We start from the raw sequence: 20,922 nt of genomic DNA, 5'->3' as shown, positions 1-20,922 counted from the left end.
CTAAATCTTGATAAAATTTAAGATTAATACAATGTGCAAATTTAGCTAGACCCTCTAAACATTATAGGTAAAACTTGACTATTCGGTGCTTGTTTTAACATTCTAAAATATATTGTAAATACAATACTTGTTATTTCAGTTAATATTTTTTGTTCTTCAACTTTATTCCAATAGCTCTTTTTCAACAGCTTCTAATTTTTTACTTTTTTCACGTTTACTCAATGAAAGTATACGTTGTTGATGGCTCATTAATTTTTTTTGTGTCATTTCATCATCACGTTCTTTATCAAGATCAATATCTTTTATTCTCAATGACAATAATACTTTAACAAGTTCAGTATGAACCAAGTGACCACGTAATTTAATATATTGGTTTAGTTTACGAATAATAATAACAAGTGATAATTTACCACGTTTATTATCTTTAAATATATTTTTTACACAATTAAATACTTTTTCACGAACTGATGGACGTTTATTGTCAAAAAATGATACCAAAAAATTAGCTAAATTTGTTGGATAGTTAAAATAAAATATGGATGTTTTACTAAAAGATCACTAATACTTGTTTATGTTATTTCTGGTAATGTAAATTTTCTTCTGTCACCTTTTTTTTTCTCAGCTTATGACATGTTACTCAATTTAATTGACGTATTCTATTTTGTATAATTAAATCTTTTTCTTAATCATTTGTTGTTTGTGGACTCATGTAGATAGATTAAATATGATAAATTTGATTTACTTTTAGTACTTGTGTTACTTGTCCAGATGGTAATGTAATATTGCTTGACGGTGGCAATACTTGTAATTGAAATATCTGCATTAAACTAAATTAAATTAAAAAATATATTTCACCAATAATAATGTAAAATTTAATAAATTAAAACATACTCTTGCAACAGCAGCTTGAAATAAAAAATAAGTTAATGTTGTATCATTTGAATCAACTACCAACATATTGACTTCCAATGTATTTGGTGTTTCAAATGGTTTTTTCCAAAAATTACTCAAATAGTATATATTTTCCAAATGATATTTACAAAATTAATTTATGATCCAGTAATTGCAAAAAGATTTTTATCTGTAGACACATTAACTAGTAAATCATCTTGAATACAATTGAGCTCTTCATGTAATTCTTGATTAAGTCCAAAGTATTCTTTAAACCATGCTCAAGTGTTTCTTTTAATCCTGGAACTCCAGCTGAAAATACTTTTCCCAACAACTATCTTTTTTTTTGCTCAACATTACCACCAAGATTTGATGCAACTTGTCGTGCTGCAATTTGAATATTTTCTTCTAATGTACGGATATTTTTTTTTGGTACAACAAATTCAATATAGCTTTTGTAACTAATTTTTCCTATAAATTAACAAAACATTAAATAACTGTTATTATTTTATTAGTATTATAAGAAAATTATTTTATTTAATTTATTACCATCCAATTGATTATTACCAGTTGATTGAAATAATTGTGGTGTTTGAATTTGTCCAGTATGTCTAGTATTATTATCATTTGTTATACCAAGATCAAGACCACCCAATAAATCAAGTAAATCATTACTACTTGATGTATTTATAAAATATTATTATTGTGAATATTGTTGATGTATTTAAATTCTTATTCTAATAATCGATATATATATATTTTTTTTTTAATTATCAACAATATTTATTTATTTATTTATTTATATTTATAATTGTTTTTATTTTTTTTTTTGACGTTTGACGTGAGAGAGTCAACGTATTCTGGAGGTTATGTATGATTAGAAATAATAACAAATTTCTGCAGTGCAGCCAATATAGTAAAGTTTTATGTGGTTTGATACCAACTGAACGAACAAAATGTAGTCGATTTGAGAAAAACGAAAAGACCGTAAATATCAGTTATGCTTTGAATATATATTAAGGCAATGGAAAAATCTGATTTTTTTTTTTAAAAAAAGCTTGACATCGATTTATGGGATCATTACCAAACCTCAGCATCCTCATTCAACTCTATCATATTTTAATTGAATTTCTAATAGATTCGCGACGGAAGGGGACAAAATATTTGATGTATAATAAGGCACGGTAGTAGTAGTTAATCTCGTCTCACACATATTCTCATCAACACACATACATTTCTTTCTCATACTTGACTCGAGGCACTACCGTGCCTCTTGATAATAAATTTTTTTTCGTTGATGTTCAGATTTTACGATAATAAAAAATTGAAAATATTTTCTGATGTACTAAGGTTGTTTAAAAAAACCTGATTACTTTGGTTTATTGGAAAATATGATCTCTCTTATAATTACCGATGACAATCGTTATTTTTATAATGTGAGGGTTACAACTATATTTCGAGTTACGTACATTTAGGTTTATTTGGAAATATGAACATAATAAATGATTTTTCCTTGATGTTCAGAATCTATGATAATGAAAACTTAAAAATATTCCCTGATGTTCCAAGTTCAAAAAAAGGTGAATTGGATATTAGAATAATTACATCTATTGGAAAATATTTTTTTTAGAAAATTTTCATTGATTTAATAATTTTATTCTTATTTGAAGTAAGCTGTATGTTTTTAAAAAAAAGACAATCATTTGAATTGCATAAAATTATCTCTTATAACTGACATGTCATTTTACAAATAAGTGATTAATATGCCGAAAAGAAAACAAAATATTGGAAGAAAAACATTATTAGGAAAAAGATTAAAAAGATACAAAGATCCACATGATTAAATTCAAGAAGATGATGATGAACCACGAGAAGATGTACAAACATTAACGTTAGATAAAATTCATAAACAGAAAAGTGAACGTACACAACGAAGACATTCTAAAATGAAAAAAAAATTCGAAATGAAAGCTTTCAATTATAGTTATGTAGTTCAGTAGTTGCGGTAAAGTATATATTAAAATATATATACACAAAGGGAGTGATCAAGCTATTTATTCAATAGAAAATAAAAATAATAATGAAATTAACGAATATCAATCAGGAAGATATATAAGTAGCAATGAGGCAGTTTGGCTGATACTAGGTTTCAAAATACATGATCGATATCCAAACATTCAACATTTACACGTTCATCTCGAAAATGGACAACGTGTTTATTTTTCAAATCAAAATATAGAAGAAAAAGTTGAAAAACCACCTGAAACCTGGTGGATCCACCAAGTGATAACGAGTCTTTAAATATATTTTTATATTATACTAAGTGGTAAAAATACATTATAAATTCGAAAAAACTGTCCAATTGTATTTGTCTAGGAACTTTTGACTTTTTTATTTTCAATAGCCTTATCGATATGGGATATTACTAACTATAACCGTAACCAGCCCCAACGGTATTAATATTTGAAACTTACCTGTATATATTTTATTATACAATATAATATTTGTATGCGTATTCTATATGTATATTATATATATTTGTATATATATTTGTATACTTTATACATGTATACATATGAAATGTTTTTTTCGTTGAATTATTTGTGTTTCTGTTGCTAAGAAGAAAGATAACGATAATAAAAAAAAAAAAGAATAAAACATATTGACATAAGCATTACCCTGGCAACGCCGGGTCCGGCCTACTAGTATGAAATAAAATAATAATAAGAATATTAATGTTTATAAAATATTATTGAATAAAATAACCTGAACGAAATTTTTTTTTTTTTCTTTTAAATAAAATATAATTATGATAGTATATTAATTTAACTTTGTCTATTTGAATATAGGAGTACTAATATTATCACATAAATTGCATTTATAATTATAAATATCAAGTATCTATAATTAACAAATTAAATTCAATTCAACGTCAGACAATGTCAAATATAAACATTGATAAACATGTGTGAATGTGTGTGACTATCCACGCATACATACGTACCTATCTTGTGTACATATACGCATGCACACAACTACTGATCCCCAATATGGCGTTCCAAATTCTAGCTTCGGATGACCTGTCTAAATCCAGTAACTCATCTAGGGACCTTGACCTCCACTGCTCACCATCCTTATGTACTTCTATATACGCGCCACTGTAACACTCACACATATACAGGAGTATTGACTGTAAGCAGTGGAGGTGGTATTTCTGGCGATCGTCCTTCGTGACAGAAAGCCCCTAATAATCCGTAGCAGCAACGTAGATTTTTTTTATACATTATCTTGTTAAAAAAAAAAGTTGTAGTGTTGTGCCTTAGTGTATAAACAATGAAAAAAACATATAAATAGACATATAAAACAACGGAAAAAATTTTATTATTATTAAAGTATCAATTTTTTTTCTGTTGTATTATTAACGCAGAAGCATTTGTTTTGTTTTTTTTTTCTTTTGCACTCTGACCGGGGATCGAACCGAGGAAGTATGTATTGACGTGATATCGGGTACGCTTTAGACCGCTCAGCTACGGGACTTAACTGGAAATAACGTAAAATTAACTCTTTTGTTTGGTATTTTGTCTTTCTGCATTTTTTACCATGTGAACATAGTAAAATTCGCTTCAAATATCGTAATTAATATAAAACACACATTAAAAATTAAATCATTAATCGTATTTTTTAAAATTGATGAGTAGTATAACCCGGGAAAAAAATGAAAAGATCTTCTTAGATATAATAATATATCAAGAGATCTCAGGATATCTTGATATCAAAACATATCGAGAGATAACTAAATATATCGATTATGGCGCTATCTTTTAATATCAAAGAAGATATCATCATATATTTAGATATATCATAATATATTTTGATATACCATCAGGAGAAAAATTTATTCAATAAAAATACTATCTTATATTGTTTAAAACAATTTATTTTTATTATTTATATATTTGTAATGATTTATTCGATTATTATTGACCGAAAAAGTACACCATAAATACTTGATATCACCAGGACTTGAACACGGTATCTTCTAGTTGAAACTCCAGAGTCTTACTTACTTGAACATAGCAGCAACAATTGAAGATGACAAAAAAATATTTTACTTAAACATACATTATAATCACGGCAATCCAAGAATTAACCGACACTTTGGCCAATATATAAATTTTATTTGTTTCACATACCCCGGAATGTATTTTTATAATTTATGACGAAAAAAATTTACGGAGGCTGGGAGCCGAAAAGGCTTAGCCGTAGATCATATAACTTTGGAACTAATTGTCGTAATAACTTCGGATTTAGCCTAAAAGAAGCGTCTCTGAAAATTCTATCACCTCTAATAGAAAAAAGCATGATTTAATCAGTCAATTTTTTATATTCTCCAAAAATGAAAAAAAAAAATTTTTTTTTTTTCACGAAAAATACTGTTCGTACCAAAATAGTATATGATACACTGAGAGAATTTTTTTGTTATTTTTAAGTTAGAATTTTTTTATAATTACGGGGTAGCCACTAGAAACTGGGCCAAGACGACAACACCGTAATTTGTACGAGATAGTTTGTTTTTTTTCGTGGGTTACAAAGACAAGTTTACGCACGAATATTGAAATTCGGATTTTATAAATACGTACAAAACACAATAATTTTTACAGTTAAAAAGGTGTGCTCGCTTTTATTTTTTCAGGAAGAACTTTCTACTTTTCCGAGATGGTCTGTAAAAAAATAATATGATATCATATGTCACGTACTAAAAAATTCGACTTTAACCGATCCCTACGAAATATGTAATTTTTACGGGGCACACCGTTAAAATAGAAATGCATTTCAGTTATTAAAAAAAAAAATTTTTTTTTACATTTCACGGGATGATTTGTTTTGACGGAACTTATATATATATATATATCCATATACAACTTTTGTTTTTAGGGTGTTTTTTTTTTTTTGATATTTTTTTTTCTCTTCACCCATCAACATATAAGTTTATACAGCTCTAAATCATGCCCAGAAAAAATTTGAACTCAATTGAAAAATATTTAGAGGTGGTTCAGGGGTCATTTGTTTTTTCCATTTGATTAACATGGGTTTAATACACTTCATTCACCATTTTGATCATGGAGGCTTTAATTTTCGACCGTTCAAGTTTGCGTTGGTCTCATTTTATAGAGTATTGAATTTTATAGCATATAATATTCATAGTTTTGATCATTTACAATTTTGTTTTTCAGAAAAATTGTAAATACTACCTTTTTGAAGCATTATTTCACTATTTTTTTTAATTGTAAATGATCAAAACTATGAATATTATATGCTATAGAATTTAATACTCTATAAAATGAGACCAACGCGAACAGACGGTCGAAAATTAAAGCCTCCATGATCAAAATAATGAATAAGTGTAATAACATGTTAGTAAATGGAAAAACAAATGACCTGAACACCTCTAAATATTTTCAATTGAGTTCAAATTTTTCTGGGCATGAGAGTATATAAACTTTAATATAAAGATGGGTGAAAGAGAAAAAAAAAAAAAAAACCCTAATATACATATACCGACTGTCCCATTTTAATTGGATAATGGATTTTTCTTGAAAAATATAGCTCAAATTGAAAAATGATTCAAGTAAAAGTTGTAGGGTTTGGAGGGGGACCTAGAGAAAAAAAAAAAAAAAAAATTCAAAAAATTCAAAATGGCGGAGTTTCAGGTATGAACATAGTTTTTTTAAATGAATACTGTATTTTTTTTTTGCACCAAAATGTTTCTTACATCAAAACTAACACTGTTTATTTGAAAAATTTTTCGATAAAATCACTGTTTTTTCGGCCCGGTTTTATCTGTTGATGGATTTTCCTCAAAAAAAATGGCTTTGATTTGAAAATGATATTTGGAAAAGTTGTAGCGTTTAGGAAGACAATCACGAAAAAAAAAAAAAAATTTGGTATAAAATTCAAAATGGCGGAGTGAGAAGCATGGATAAAAAAAATAGACTTTGCCAAAAAATTTTATTTAGAAAAAGTGTTAATCTTGATGCGAACAATTTTTTAGTAACAAAAAATTACACCTAACCTCAAAAAAAAGTTGTTCATACTTTAAACTTCGCCATTGAACTTTGAAAAAATTTTTTTTTTCTTTTCGTGTTTGTCTTCCTGAACGCTACAACTTTTCTATCATTTTTCAATTTGAGCCATATTTTTTGAGGAAAATCCGTCAACAGACAAAATTGGGCCGAAAAAAAAAGTGATTTTATCGAAAAACTTTTCAAGTAAAAAGTGTTAGTTTTGATGTAAGAAACATTTTGGTACAAAAAAAAAATATAGTACCCATTTGAAGAAACTTAGTTCATACCTGAAACTCCGCCATTTTGAATTTTGTGTTTTTTTTTTTTTTTTCCAAGTCCCCCACCAAACCCTACAACTTTTACTTGAATCATTTTTCAATTCGAGCTATATTTTTCAAGAAAAATCCATTATCCAATTAAAATGGGACAGTCTGTATAATTGTTTCCCTGCTTTTTTTTTTTTTGTTTTTTACTGTCCCGACCGGGATTCGAACCTACGACCGTACCTAAACCTATTGAACCTAAAATCTAAAACCTAGTGCGTTATCCCCTAAGCCATCGCACGTTATTGTTGTTACGTCTTGCTATCAATATAATAAATTTTATCTTTCAGATAAAACCACGGGGTACCTTGTAAATATACCTTTGTTGACGTTATACTTTTTTTATAAGTACGGGATGCCCCGTAAAAATAAATTCTCTATTTTGAAAAGCCTTTAAAATTTGTTTGTTGTCATAAAAAAAAAAAGGAAGCCGTAAAAGTACGGGGTCCCCTGTAAATATAAATCGGTAACTTGAAAATTCGTCAATGTTTTGCTAACTTTTTTAGAGTTTTTTTTCGTATTTATAAATTTCTTGGGAAACGTTCTATATCTACGGTATCATGCCGGAATATTTGATGATACATTCACAAATAATTTATATACCCTATATAGAATATTGTAACGTGGCATAAAACTCGAAAAAGGCTTACGTTAAAATCATGAGTTTTCAATTCGCCCTAAAACTCGAAAAAGGCTTAACACATTCATACTCAAAGGACACAAAATAACAACAATTAAACCCTAACCGAAAACAATAATAAATGAACTAAATAACCACCAATAACTAGCCTAGAGGGAAGCTAGACTCGCTCAGTGTGCTGGTTGTGGTAGAAGGGCCGGATAAAGTTATAAGAAAAATAATTACAATCAAATCAAAATAATCAACAATAACACAACATTATTTTATGCTCAAAAACCAAAACGTATTATTTATTTATCCAAGTCTTAATCCAAAATACAAAAACGTAGTCTCATAGTCCAAAAAACGTAATCTAAAACCTCAAAACGTACAACATAACTTATTCGCGACCTTGAATTTATTTAAATAATGAAAGGGACCGCGTTTCTAACTAAATTAATTAACTAAATTATCAAATGAAAAATTGTATGCTTGACGCTGTCTAGTGATCCACACAGACAACGCCCCAAAAACCTAATCTAAAAATCCACGTGTCCGCTGAGTATCCAGCTAGACCCATGAGTACTCTACATAACGTAAAAACCAAGAGCTGATCTCGAAACTTGTATTTCTTACCACGTCCCACAGCCAAGAGAGAGAGTTTAGCCCAAGATATTTCGGAGCAGCTCGGATCTACCAAGATGTCCCCACTCCAAGCTATCCTCTCTCTCTATCTTGGTGAAAAAGGGGAAAATATATATAAAAAAAATGATAATAATAATATACAACAAGAAATAGTAAACGATAAAATATAAAACAGAGTCGTTGGTTGGAGGATTTCCGTTGAGTTGGTCTTGGTTGTCCTATAAGGCAGCGAGATTCGCTACAATATAAAATAACTCGTGAATACACCGTAAAATAGTCAATGCGCAATGAAATAATTCCGTGATAATTTGATATTTTTTTACTTCGTAGTGGTTGCCCCGTAGAATTCACAAAAAAATTTTCTCAGTGTGCGAGCCGAAAAGGCTTAGCCGTAGATCATATACTGAGAAAAAAAACTTCTAAAATACAGAACTGTTGTTCTTGCAAAAAAAGTTCTTGGATTAAGAAAAAATTTTCTTATATTAAATAAAAAACTTCGTAATTCAAGAACGAAAAATTTCTTGAATTATGGAAATATTGTCTTGAATTATAACAAATACGTCTTGAATTATAAAAAAAAATTCTTAAATAATAACAAAAATTTCTTGAATCATGGCAAAATGTTCTAATTTTCAGAAGTAAGGTTCTTGGTTTATGGCCAAATAAGTCTTGGATTATAACAAATACTTCTTGAATTATAAAAGAAAATTCTCAAATAATAACAAAAATTTCTTGAATCATGGCAAAATGTTCTAATTTTTAGAAACAACGTCGCGTTTCCATGTCTTCTTCCATGTCTCCAAGCACTCAACGTGTTATTGCATCCAGAACCTCAATTGACAATTCATTCGTAATTCAGTATTTAAAACAAGAGTATATAAAATTTGAAAAAAAAAAATATTGTGTATCATATGCATTAATATTATTCATACAATAAAAGATTAAAATAAATGTCTCCTGAATTTTTTTTTATATAAATATTTTAATAAATGAATAAACTAATTTTTTTATTTTCATTATATTTATTTGTAATAATTTAAACACATTCGTGTTTATTAATATTTCAGTACATAAATTTTATTAGATCAAGTGATTAATTTTTAAATAAAGAAATTTGGTATCATAAGGAGAATAAAATCGTAGTCGTATATATAATCGCGTCGTGGTTGAGTCGGTAAAGCGTCGGAATTAGAATAGGTAGATTTAGGTAGCGTTGTTAGTGTCAGGAGCTCAAGTCACTTCTCAGGCAAAATTTTCTGATACAAAAAAAAAAAAAAAAATTCGACCAACAAAGTTCGAGTAGTAAAAAAAAACAATTGAACGAATAGGTAGATTTAGGTAGCGTTGTTAGTGTCAGGAGTTCAAGTCACTTCTCAGGCAAAATTTTCTGATACAAAAAAAAAAAAAAAAATTCGACCAACAAAGTTCGAATAGTAAAAAAAAACAATTGAACGAATGAATGATTGTTAACATAATTTTTTATTTCTTTTATATTTATTTATGTAAAAGAATTCTTTTTCTTCATTTCTTCAATATTTTTCTTGGATTATAACAAATACTTCATTAACCAAGAAGCTTACTTCTAAAATCGCGTACATTTTGTTCTAATCCAAGAACCTTACTTCTAAAAATTAGAACATTTTGCCATGATTCAAGAAATTTTTGTTATTATTTGAGAATTTTTTTTTATAATTCAAGAAGTATTTGTTATAATTCAAGACAATATTTCCATAATTCAAGAAATTTTTCGTTCTTGAATTACGAAGTTTTTTATTTAATATAAGAAAATTTTCCCTTAATCCAAGAACTTTTTTTGCAAGAACAACGGTTCTATTATTAAGAAGTTTTTGTATTAGTTTTAGAATTTTTTTTTCTCAGTGTATAACTTTGGAACTAATTGTCGTAATGACTTCGGATTTGGCCTAAAAAAAGCGTCTCTGAAAATTCTATTGCCCCTAATAGAAAAAAGCGCATGATCTAATCAGTCAATTTTTTATATTCTCCAAAAAATGAAAAAAAAAATTTTTTTTTTTTTCACGAAAAATACTGTTCGTACCAAAATAGTATATGATATAACTAGTACGTGAAGTAGATGATTCTTGCACGAGTATTGACACCTTCAAAGTCTTGGAGGATCACCTTCTTTACGTACGAGTTATACCTATACAACATTTTTTGACACGAGGTTTGTAATATGGACGCCCTTTTGCCCCAATATAGTGCGTAAGGATACTTTTACGGACGATTTCTTGTTGAAAAATTGTGCGTAAAAGTATTTCTTTACAAGTTATAAAATAAGGAGTCATAGATTTTTGAAAAATTATTATTTTAAACCTAATATAAAACCTCTGTGACTACTCTATTTTCAGTTCGAAAAAAATTGACTAATATTATATTGTTACTGTTCAAAATCATTGAAATAAATAAAATTTAACACGGCCCTAGCCGGTGTATTGAAAATTTTTCATTTTCAACGGTAACGCGAGCCACGTGCCCCAACAAACGTTACCAGATCTTTTTACGTAGGTGGGACGCTTCGCGTCACCTACGTATTGAATTTGTCTTAGAAAAAAAAAAAAGTGTCGTAGCTCCTTAGCCAATAGACCTAGAGACTTCATATTATGATCAAAAGGAGCGTATTTTTAATACCTACAATTCGTATATTTTCGTTTTTTTAAAAAGTAATTATTAAAGCCGTAAATGCTAAAAATATCAAATTTGTCGTTTTGTCTTTTTTTTAAAAAAATTAATAACTCTTAAACTATCCATCCGATTAACTTCCACTGACTAATTTGAAGTTTCATTTTATTTTTATCTACAATTTGCCGCAAATATGAACGCGATATCTTAAAAATTGACAAAGATATTGATGATTAATTACAAAATTTTATTTTCGGAGTCACGGAACTTATTAACATTGGAATCTGTCAAAATTATGTTGAGGCAGATTAGTCGCACGAAGTTGGCAGCCCTGCTCAGTAAAACGCACTCACACAGATAATTATATGTTTATAATAATATTCCGTAGTAAACAAAACGACATAACCTATGAGCAATATAACATTTATTTAAAAAAAAAAAAAAATGAACCAATTAATAACTGCACATGACCCACCGGAGTATTGAAAATTTTAATTTTCGTCACAAGTGATTTTTTTTTTTTTGAAATTTTCGTAATGTAAAAAAAAAAATAAGTAACTGTTATATGTACAGTATATAATAATTATATATACAATTTTATACAATTATTGAACAAAAAATTTCAATATCAACTACATAACAACGGCTCTTAATATATTTATATATGTTGAAAGATTAAAAACTAATCAGTCTTGGTGACCCAAAAAAAACAATTGACACTCGGCCGACAAATAGCAAGTCACAAGTTGGCTGCAGTCTTTAATGTGCCAACTCTTTGCTTAATAGTATATTCCAAGTCCTGGCCCCCCAATAATTAACCGAGGCACGGCAGATGAATGAATAAATAGCCGGCTAGCCCTTAATGAGCCACGCCTTGGCTTAATCATTTGTTTTCAGTCTCAGCCACCAAATCGTTTACCAGAATTTGGCCGATCAATGGCTTGAAAAGAGCCGGCCAGTTCTTCTTCAACGAATGGTCGGCACAAGCCTTGGTAAGCGTGAATCAGCCAAGTCTTATAGCTCATGAATGGCGCACAATCAACTGCCCAGCATTGAATGCCATCGTTGTGAGAAAACTTGGCCGTCTTGTGAGTCTTGGTAATTCCTGCACGGGTAAGAACGGTCTCTTCATATCTTTCGATATATACTCATATATTTGTGTATATATCGACAGAAATTTGTGTATGGAAAGATTTGTTTAAATGTACCCTTCATAATTTAGAGGATGAACATTGTTGTGTCTTCATATCTCTTGATACATAAATATATAAGTAGTGTATCTATAGGCGTTCTAGATCAGAGGGCGATCGAAAAAAGGTAGATCGGCGAGGGACAAGAGGACTGCAACTCGGTCCGTAAAACAGAGATGATAAAGAAACTTGTCATTTAAAATGTCATGTGTTGATAATGCAGAGATGGTAAAGAAATTTGTCATTTGATGGTTTGAATTCCCAATTGTTATGTGTCGGTAATACAGATTTGGAAAATTTTTGTCGTTTTAACGTGCGATTTCTCATGTCTCATGCCTCATGTCCAAGATCTTATGTCCCATATATCATTTGATGGTGTAAATTCCCAATTGTCATGTGTCGGTATTACAGACTTGACCAGGAAAAATTAAATTTTGTCATTTCAACTTGCAGTTTGTCATGTCCCGTGCTCTGGGGCATATCTCAAGTCTCAAGTCTCATGTCTCATGTCCCATGTAGCATGTTCTGTCTCATTAAATAACAAAAAAAAAACATTCATGTGTTAGTTATTTATCATTGATGGTATAGCAGAATTTGTTTTTTTTTCCTTTTATTCAAAGCGTACATATATAGTATATACTTATACACGTTCAAATTTTTATATTCCAAAAAATTAGTATTCGATTACTATTTATTATTTATTATGGTATTCACGGTCAATTTAAAGTGGACGAATTACAAATATAATTTTTTATTAATTTAAACAAAATAAGTGGAATAAAGACAAAACATAAATTTACAATTAATGTCGCCAAAAAGCCTCAATTTTTGAATACCTGCATAGTCCAGTCACCTTAGGTCAAATCTTCTAAAAATTGTCGATTTGTTCGGAAAAATTCACTAAGGGGTATTTGAGGGTGGGGAATCGAATGGGCAGGGTGAAAAATCGCGGAAAAATTTTTTTGGGGGGAAAAAAAAATAAAAAGGGTTAATTTTAGGTATATTGGGCAAGCTATAGGTCGTAGAGAAAAATAGTTTTAGTAAAAAAATGTAGGGAATTAAATTATCTATTTTTTCGATGTCGGGGGTTTTTCGCGTATCTGTAAGGGTTAAGGGGGAAATCGCGATTGAAGTTTTCGAAAAACGCGAAATTAAAGTTTGAGGGGAAATTCGAATTGGGGACGCCGTCTCTGCTTTGCGCTGATATTCGTAGCTGGAATTCGAAGAAGTAAACCAAATAATAATAACTAAAATAAAATAATATTTGAATTAAAATTAAAATAAAATAAATGTAAATTTTTAATTATCAGCCTTTTAAATTATTTTTTTATGCAATAAACAATTACCAATTGTTTATTGCATAAAAAATTTATAAATCTATCAATAATAATAACAATAATATTAGTAACAATATAGCTTTGTTGAAAAAAAAAATTGAAAAAAAAAATAATTTGTTTTAACAATTTAAAAATTCTAAATAATTTGGTTCCATTTTTATAAAAAAATTATTATAACTAAATTCGACCTTTCTGATTTCAATAAAAATATTTAAAAAATTCTATCCCCCCGGGAAAGGGTTAAAAAAAATTAATTAAAAATAAAATAATTGATTCCGCGATCCCTGTTAGAATTAGATAAAAATGTTTCAAATAAAAGTTGTAGAGAATAATATTTTAGGGGGGGTAAGTCCAATAAGTTTTTTTTTTTTAACCATCCGTTTTCGCGTAATTAATTTTTAAAGTTTTTTAAAGCGACCGCGATAGATATATAAAAAAAAAGAGATAGTTTTATTTTGACCCGACGTTACCCGACGCTACTCGACTGTACCCGACTCGACGGACACACACACGCACAGCTGTTGTATTTACACGCACCGTGAAAGTATTAGTGACATAAACTTTTAAATTCGATTTCTATTAATTCTCTCAATTCTTGCGTCGTCGGCTCGGACTAACAACAAAAGCAATTGTTAATAAAGAAAGAATCTTAACAAATAGCCCGACCATTCAAAAATGCATCGATTTTGAAAATTTTTTTTTCGTCATATTATAAATTAAATAGACTATCGTATGCGCATAATAAAATTGCTATTTCTATTTTCTCGCGGCCCGTTATTATTTTTGGGGGAAAAGGGGTGGTTATTTCGCGAAAATGCTATATATCGAAATTAATGTACATAAACCGAAAAAAATTTTCCTGTTTTTATTTCATTTTTCGGTCAATTATTTAAAGAGTTATTCTATATTTCTTATCTTCTTTATAATTCACAGGGCAAATTTTTTACAATTTAGGGCTTTTTTTCGCCGGTGATGGCGCTTGTAAAATTTTTTTTATATAGATTTCCCATATAAAAGCTCCACAAGCGCCGTCAGTGGAGGAAAAAAGCCCTAAATTGTAATGCCCTGTGAATTGGACTGCTGTCTATTTATCATACCTTGAATAATCCAAAGACGTAAAATATCCAAAAGAATGTCAAAATTTCGAAGTATAAAGTTGAATAATTTGCAGGATAAAAAAAAATTTTTTAGAAAATTAGGCGCTATTTCGATACATCGTATAATAATAATATAATAATAAAAACTGCAGCGCCTAATTTTTTTTTTAATTCTCTTCTTTTTAATCTTTGATTATTAAAGGTATGATGAATAGACAGGTATTTAAAAATTGAGGCTTTTTTGCGATTGTAAATTTATGTTTTGTTTTTATTATTAGTTATGTTGAACAAATATTATTATTATTATTATTATTATTATTATTATTATTATTATTATTATTATTATTATTATAAATTTAATAATTTTTTATGCATTTTATTTTCTAGCTCGATTCAACCTCGTTTCTACGTCGAATAACGTTACTTTTCAACGTAGAAACGAGGTTGAATCGAGGTTGAATCGGGTTAGTAATTAAAATACATAAAAACCTTATGAATTCATTATTATTATGATTTTTATTTTCATATTTTTGTTCAATATAACTAATAATATTGATTTTCTTCTACAATATCCATTATTTAAGTCTTTTTGGGTGATTTTTATTTTCTACCTCATTTTAACCTCGTTTCGACGTCGAACATGTTGTGTTCGTGAAACATCAAACGTGTAACATTTCTACATAGAATCGAGCTCGGTCTTTGACGTCGAAACGAGGCTTAGTGTCGAACTCTGAGACTAATTTCTACCTGGGTTTTATATCTTTAAATCTCATTTAAATTAAAATTTTCTAGAAGTTTTATGTCGGGATATCTTTACAGATGTATATATATTTTTATATATGGTGTAATGTCCGAATATCTTTCGATATATTTACATATATATTTATGTATCAAGAGATATGAAGACACAACAATGTTCATCCTCTAAATTATAAAGGTTACATTTAAACAAATTTTTTCATACACAAATATTTCTCGATATATACACAAATATACTCAATATATGAGTATATATCTAAAGATATGAAGAGACAGTTCTTACCCGTGTAGGAATTACCAAGACTCACAAGACTGCCAAGTTTCCTCCCAACGATAGCATTCAATGCTGGGAAGCTGATTGTGCGCCATTCATGAGCTAATAGGCTTGGCTGATTCACGGTTGGTTCTTCGCTTACCAAGGCTTGTGCCGACCATTCGTTGAAGAAGAACTGGCCAGCTCTTTTCAAGCCATTGATCAGCCAAATTCTGGTAAATGATTTGGTGGCTGAGACTGAAAACAAATGATTAAGCCGAGGCGTGGCTCATTAAGGGCTAGCTGGCTATTGATTCATTCATCGGCCGAGCTTCGGTTAATTATTGGAGGGCCAGGACTTGAAAAAAACCAGAAACTTAGAAAAAATAACGAAGTTCCCCCGCCGGGAATCGAACCCGGGTCTTTTGCTTTCCGGGCAAACGCCTTGACCACTAGACCACAGGGCTTCTTACTTTTTCTAAGTTTCATCAAATTAACTCCGACGTCCTTCTATGCGTCAATTCATTTTTTGAAAAAAACCAGAAACTTAGAAAAAATAACGAAGTTCCCCCGCCGGGAATCGAACCCGGGTCTTTTGCTTTCCGGGCAAACGCCTTGACCACTAGACCACAGGGCTTCTTACTTTTTCTAAGTTTCATCAAATTAACTCCGACGTTCTTCTATGCGTCAATTCATTTTTTGAAAAAACTTGGAACTTAAGCAAAGAGTTGGCACATTAAAGACTGCAGCCAACTTGTGACTTGCCATTTGTCGGCCGAGTGTCAATTGTTTTTTTTGGGTCACCAAGACTGATTAGTTTTTAATCTTTCAACATATATAAATATATTAAGAGCCGTTGTTATGTAGTTGATATTGTAAGTTTTTTGTTCAATAATTGTATGAAATTGTATATATAATTATTATATACTGTACATATAACAGTTACTTATTTTTTTTTTTACATAACGACCCTGGCAGAACTGGCGTGATCGCTTTTGTCGCCAAAGCCAGAGCAAAACCAGAGCAAAGCCAGAGACAATAAATACAGAACCCTAGCGGAACACTCAACAACAGTTTGATAGCGACTTGTTAATGACATGGGCGCTTATTCAATAGCAAATTAATAGCAAGTCAATAGCAAAAAGAATTATGGATTACAAAGGCTCTACATTACACTAAACATATTAAATTGATCTACATAAATTAAGGAAAAAATTAACAATGTTCCTATCATATTATTATAGCGTGATTCGATGTCATTTCTCAATAATGATAGCGAAGAATGATGTTAAATTTTTTTAGGTTATGTCCGAGCTGTCATTCGTTGTTGTCTGAGTTTTGGTAATTTATGGAAACTTACCGCGAGAATGGAATGACATGAAACATCCACTCAATAGCTAGTCAATAGCTAGTTAATAGCAAAAAAAAAAAAGTACAAAATACGATATTTATCATTGCTATTGTTTAATTGTTTATTATATTGTTTTTTTAAAAGTTTTCAACAACAATACATAAAATTAAAAAAAAAAAAAATTTTTTTTTTCGTTTAAATTCGTCCAACATCTAGTCAATAGCAAGTCAACAGCAGATCAATAGCAAATTCGTAGCAACTCAATAGCTAGTCAATAGCTACTTAATAGCAAAAAAAAAAAAGTACAAAATACGATATTTATCATTGTTATTGTTTAATTGTTTATTATATTGTTTTTTTAAAAGTTTTCAACAACAATACATAAAATTAAAAAAAAAAAAAATTTTTTTTTTCGTTTAAATTCGTCCAACATCTAGTCAATAGCAAGTCAACAGCAGATCAATAGCGAATTCGTAGCAACTCAATAGCTAGTCAATAGCTAGTCAATAGCAAAAAAAAAAAAGTCAAAAATTCGTTATTTATCATTGTTATTGTGTATTGTTGTTGTTTAATTGTTTATTACATTGTTTTTTTAAAAGTTATTAAAAGTTATTATACATAAAATTGAAAAAAAAAATTTTATGTATTGTTGTTGAAAACTTTTAAAAAAACAATATAATAAACAATTAAACAACAACAATAAACAATAACAAAGTTAAATACCGTATTTTAGTTTTTTTTTTTTTTTGCTATTAACTAGCTATTGACTAGCTATTGAGTTGCTAAGAATTTGCTATTGATCTGCTGTTGACTTGCTATTGACTAGATGTTGGACGAATTTATACGAAAAAAAAATTTTTTTTTTTTTAATTTTATGTATTGTTGTCAAAAACTTCGACTAAACACAAAAATCCTTAGAGTGAAGCAATAGTAAATCCAGACCAGTGATGGGTAATTCGACGATTTTCGGGGTATCATACAATCATACGTATGATACGTATCATACGTATGATACTACATAAAGTGTATGATAGTTAAAACTGCCCTCTTTTTTTATAAAATGAACTAAATGATTTATTAAACTCTCACTCACACCACTGTACACAGCTGTCAAACTGTTGTTTTTAATACACGATAAAAAAAAAATTAATTCATCAACGTGTATAAAAAATTTTATTAGAATTAAAACATAATACGAGAAAATAATTTAACAGTTAATATTATGACTTCTTTAAAAAATTCGCTCAGGAGTTTGCCTGGAATATATTAAAGTATGCCAATATGATGAAGGAGGTCAACATGGCAAATAGGTCTCCCGGATTAATATAATACGTTCCTCATAAAGAACGACAAGGAAAATATATTTGTGATATTTAGTGATGTTAAATTATCCGTGTAATTATAATCTCATAATTACTGTATTTATTATTTTTTTTTTGCAAGCTAATGACAATATCTCTTTTCCTGGCATTTCATGATGTTCCTTAGAACCTGTCAAAACGCTCCTTGCCCACATATCATGTCTATTATCTCATTTTTTTATTGTAATTTTTGAGATTATTCAAATAAAATGCAAACAATCATTTTTCGTTAGTTGATTTATTAATAAATATTAATAAATTCTTGAGATTACATATTATGTTGGATGTTGACATATTGTTTTTGGGCGCCAAATATGTGTACAATGGCGGATGGGCAAAATGGCGTCAGTAAAATAGTTGAAAAAGTTAAATGTAGAGGCGCTCTTAATGTATGATACATGGCGTATGATAATGGAGGTGTATCATACTGTATGATACAGTGTATGATACTGCTGTATGATACACCGGTATCATACCTACCCAACACTGATCCAGACCTTTTCCAGAGTAAAGCCAGACTTGTAAAAAAGACATTTATTTATAACAATAGCACTAACTATTGATATACAATAATAAATTAATGAATTTTAATGACTTTTCGAGACTTTTTTATTATGAAAATTAATTTTTCCCTTAAAAAAAAAAAAAAAAAACAAATCAATTTCTGGCAATACAAAAGCCAGAGGAAAGCCAGAGTAAAACCAGACAAAAGCCAGAGCAAAGCCAGAGTAAAGCCAGACTTGTAAAAAAGACATTTATTTATAACAATAGCACTAACTATTGATAAACAATAATAAATTAATGAATTTTAATGACTTTTAGAGACTTTTTTATTATTAAAATTAATTTTTCGCTTAAAAAAAAAAAAAAAAACAAATCAATTTCTGGCAATACAGAAGCCGGAGGAAAGCCAGAGTAAAGCCAGAGTAAAACCAGACAAAAGCCAGAGCAAAGCCAGAGTCAAGCCAGACTTGTAAAAACGACATTTATTCATAACAATATCACTAATTATTAATAAACAATGATAAATTAATAAATTTTAATGACTTTTTTATTATTAAAATTAATTTTTCGATTAAAAAAAAAAAAAAAAACAAATCAATTTCTGGCAATACAAAAGCCAGAGGAATATAATAAAAAATAACAATAAAAAAGTCCCTAAAAGTCATTAAAATTCATTAATTTATTATTGTTTATCAATAGTTAGTGCTATTGTTATGAATAAATGTCGTTTTTACAAGTCTGGCTTGACTCTGGCTTTGCTCTGGCTTTTGTCTGGTTTTACTCTGGCTTTACTCTGGCTTTCCTCTGGCTTTTGTATTGCCAGAAATTGATTTGTTTTTTTTTTTTTTTTTAAGCGAAAAATTAATTTTAATAATAAAAACGTCCCTAAAAGTCATTAAAATTCATTAATTTATTATTGTTTATCAATAGTTAGTGCTATTGTTATAAATAAATGTCTTTTTTACAAGTCTGGCTTTACTCTGGCTTTCCTCTGGCTTTTGTATTGCCAGAAATTGATTTGTTTTTTTTTTTTTAAAGTGAAAAATTAATTTTAATAATAAAAACGTCCCTAAAAGTCATTAAAATTCATTAATTTATTATTGTTTATCAATAGTTAGTGCTATTGTTATAAATAAATGTCTTTTTTACAAGTCTGGCTTTACTCCGGCTTTGCTCTGGCTTTTGTCTGGTTTTACTCTGGCTTTACTCTGGCATTCCTTTGGCTTTTGTATTGCCAGAAATTGATTTGTTTTTTTTTTTTTTTTCAAGCGAAAAATTAATTTTAATAAAAAAAAAGTCTCTAAAAGTCATTAAAATTCATTAATTTATTATTGTTTATCAATAGTTAGTGCTATTGTTATAAATAAATGTCTTTTTTACAAGTCTGGCTTTACTCTGGCTTTGCTCTGGCTTTTGTCTGGTTTTACCCTGGCTTTACTCTGGCTTTCCTCTGGCTTTTGTATTGTCAGAAATTGATTTGTTTTTTTTTTTTTTTTAAGTGAAAAATTAATTTTCATAATAAAAAAGTCTTTAAAAGTCATTAAAATTCATTAATTTATTATTGTTTATCAATAGTTAGTGCTATTGTTATAAATAAATGTCTTTTTTACAAGTCTGGCTTTACTCTGGAAAAGGTCTGGATTTACTATTGCTTCACGCTAGGGATTTTTGTGTTTAGTCGATTCAAGTCAACCTCAAAACGTCAAAATCTGTCATTTTTTACATTACTTGTTCTACTCATATTTATCTCTTTACATCAATATTATTGCCAAAAATAAGTTAAATAATAATTGAATTTAAATAATATATTTATATAAAGCCCAAATTAACGTTTGATATCGTTAATATTCTGTATTTATTATCTCTGGCTTTGCTCTGGTTCTGCTC

At 28.9% G+C, this 20,922-nt stretch overlaps 1 long non-coding RNA gene across 1 annotated transcript; it reads right to left on the bottom strand.

Annotated features, from left to right (window-relative positions):
* Positions 1 to 399: 399 nt before the first annotated feature.
* On the bottom strand, positions 400 to 1,753 carry LOC122851973. Its single transcript, XR_006373776.1, has 3 exons — positions 1,441 to 1,753; positions 892 to 1,362; positions 400 to 817 (listed from the first exon to the last, which is right to left on the bottom strand). It is a non-coding gene; the product is annotated as an uncharacterized LOC122851973 (long non-coding RNA).
* Positions 1,754 to 20,922: the final 19,169 nt, after the last annotated feature.

Source organism: Aphidius gifuensis, linkage group LG3 (genome assembly GCF_014905175.1).
Source record: "Aphidius gifuensis isolate YNYX2018 linkage group LG3, ASM1490517v1, whole genome shotgun sequence".
Classification (NCBI taxonomy): domain Eukaryota; kingdom Metazoa; phylum Arthropoda; class Insecta; order Hymenoptera; family Braconidae; genus Aphidius; species Aphidius gifuensis.
The sequence above is the reverse complement of the archived record's forward strand: the minus strand, read 5'-3'. Positions and strand labels throughout refer to the sequence as shown.